The 3,073-nt window shown below is 37.1% G+C and overlaps 1 long non-coding RNA gene across 1 annotated transcript; it reads left to right on the top strand.

The window, feature by feature from the left end:
- The first annotated feature begins 337 nt into the window (after positions 1-337).
- LOC134092734 (uncharacterized) lies at positions 338-2,637 on the top strand. The gene is made up of 3 exons (XR_009940257.1): positions 338-437; positions 1,503-1,592; positions 1,985-2,637. It is a non-coding gene; the product is annotated as an uncharacterized LOC134092734 (long non-coding RNA).
- The last annotated feature ends 436 nt before the right edge of the window (positions 2,638-3,073 follow it).

Below are 3,073 nucleotides of genomic sequence, written 5' to 3'. Positions count from 1 at the left end.
GAAGTTTCTACGTTAAACGGTTGAAGCTGAATTGAACGCACAAAAAGCGTTAGAAGAAGAATAATGACCTATAAGAATAAATCGGATAACAGTAGAGTGCATTTTCATGCACTCTAATAATAAGAAGAATAGGAAGAACAGTACAGTGCATTTTCATGCACTGTAATGAGAAAAAGATAGAGAAAACAGTGAAAAGGCCCGGGGGCCCAGCACTCACGCGTCTCACTCGCAGCACTCCGCCCACTCACTCGCACATGCGCTCAGAGAGAGAGAGAGAGAGAGAGAGGGAGAGAGAGAGAACGATATGTATTATGATTTCAGACAAATGCACACACAGAAATATTGATAGAAACATCTTTTACTTTAACTGCAAAACATTTGTTCCATTAGGCCAAAAAGGAGGAAGTACACAGTCAGAAGGAATGCAGGAGCGAAATGTAAGTTAAAGTTGTTTTAGAATTATTATTTTTACAAATGACTCTGTACTGTGAGTTTAATCCACATGGAAATGGTATTGCATGGTCTTTTTTATTGGATGTGTCTGTGCATGTGGGTATGTGATACACATTGTGGCCATATAACCTCCTCTTTGTTTTCACTTGGTGGAAACAAAATCGGCTGGTTGTATTTGTTCATCGAAAATATCATAGAACGGTACATATAACAGCAAAATCAGAACTGAACTGAAGGTGACTCAGTGAACACACAAAAGAGATAGCCTTTAAAAATCCAAAAGAAGAGACCCTCAAAAGATCCAAAAATACTACAGTTGAGAGTCACAAAATTGGGTTATCAAAGGTTACCATGGCTCAATAGCAACACAGCTCTGGAGGACTCTAGACAGAGTGACAAACAGGACATTCCTGGTTCCAAAGAGTAAACGTCCTGCCATATATTCTTTCTACCTGTGCACTTAACACAAGTGATATCACTAATTATCTGATGGCTGCTAATTAGGATGAGCTGGTTTCCAAAATGGTTGGATCAAATACTTGGCAGGACTTTTACTTTCTGAACCCGGGATGTCCGCCTTTGCATATAGATAGACATTGAAGTGTTTACTTGGGAAGTGTTTAGGCCAGTATATTGTGATAACCTATAATAAGACACCAGAAGATTTCTGCATCTTAACTGTCCATCAATATAGTCTACATTGCATGTGAAACTTTTACCAACTTTTACAAACTTTGATCTAAAATACGATCAAATGCATTACACAGCTCAGTAATGCACAGATGGTTATATACAGCATCATTTACTTGTTTTTTGTCACCATTTCTATTATTTTGTTTCTATTGTCATTCAGTCACGTCATAATTATTAAATACTATTCAGTCTGAAAGTCTATATCCCAGTGATATAAGATCAATTTAAGAGTCTATGAAAACACACACACACACACACACACACACACACACACACACACACACACACACACACACACACACACACAGCCAGTGAAAAGCGTATTGTAACGCTGTGATGTTGTGTATTGTCTGTAGGATGAAGCCTCACCAACGTATGAAGCTCTTCAGCATCACTACAGTGCAGAGCAAATGTACTCAACCATTGGCCAGAACGCTGGGGTCCAGGTGGGTGCATCTCTCTATCACTGTGTGCGTGTGTGCGTGTGTGTGTGTGTGCGTGTGTGCGTGTGCGCGTGTGCGTGTGTGCGTGTGTGTGTGTGTGTTTATTTTTATTCTGTTAGTTTGCATGTGTGTTTCTATCAGAAGTTTTCAAATATAACATCTACTGGGAAATCATAAAGTTATAAACTGATATCCAGTTTTTATCCTAACAACTAGATAACCACTTAAAGCGAATCCAGACAGCTCTCGCCAACTGCTGTGTAGTGTTAGATAATGCTTGTGCGCATCACTGAATGTATAAAGTAATACAAAGATAAGTCTGTTTAGAGATAGACAGTATTTCTGTTTGTTTATTTTGTAACTTTATTGTTGTGATGGACTGGGTTGTGTTTCAGGCCACTGCTGCAGATTATGAAAATCTGAGTTCAGATTGATGTTTCTGCATGAAACACCAGATGGTGCCATCTCAACTCCCCTTTAGCAGTGTGTTGGTGACATGCAACAGGTTAGCTTGTTTTTGTTGTTTTATTCTTCTCTCATGTTGTTACCCTGTAGCCAGAAATAGAGGAAATTTTGTGTTGAAATAGTGGAGCTGAACATTCTATTACAATAGTTCAGCTGGTTTAGATATATTTCCCCTTTTCATCCAGACAATGACAAATGTGTTACATTGCATGACACAGTTTAACATAGGATGTGGAGGGATGGTGTTTTGTTTGATTTTTCTCATTTGCAGAAATTGTTCCATGCGTTTCAAAAAAACAAGCATTTATAAAAACAAGATACATGTATGTGTATCTGCCTATTTGGAGTTGTATATGTCAAAGAGACTTTATGTTTACAGTAGCTGCAGTTAGTCAAAACGTCTACTTGTTAAATTAAAGGACAACTTAAAATGAAAGAAACGTGTATGTTTTTGCAGAACTTCATCTGAAGAGGCTGTAGGATGATAGGCTATGGAGATATGTTTATGAAAGTAATAAACCAAATGACAAGACATTTCTTTCAGCCAATCAGTGTACAATTGCAACCAGGTAAATTAATAACCTATATGAATAACTGTTTTATACTCTTGCAATGGCAATAAACTTACATAATACAATTACTAATTTTGTTTGTTCTGTATCCTTTGACACCTTGTACCTGTTTATTGTTCTCTAAGGAGGTCATATAGATGCGGTAGCTACATTGTGGAAAACAATGTCCTTGACCAGAAGATACCTTACATGTACTGGAGTTACAGCTTATTGTATACCAGTTCTATATAATCGTAGGGTTAGGAGATGTGTATGGAAATAAGCGTATGAATACATAAATAATTTGGAAACAGAATTATTAATTATTACAGTTTTTATTACACTAAAATCAAAAGTTTTACAGTTAGTAAAACTTTATGTATATTGTTTTTCTCAAGGGGAGGTGGAAAATGACCTTAATTCCCCAAATGGTGGAATATCCCTTTAACATCCAAAAATCACATGGTG

Source organism: Sardina pilchardus, chromosome 9 (assembly GCF_963854185.1).
Source record: "Sardina pilchardus chromosome 9, fSarPil1.1, whole genome shotgun sequence".
Lineage (NCBI taxonomy): Eukaryota > Metazoa > Chordata > Actinopteri > Clupeiformes > Clupeidae > Sardina > Sardina pilchardus.
The sequence above is the reverse complement of the archived record's forward strand: the minus strand, read 5'-3'. Positions and strand labels throughout refer to the sequence as shown.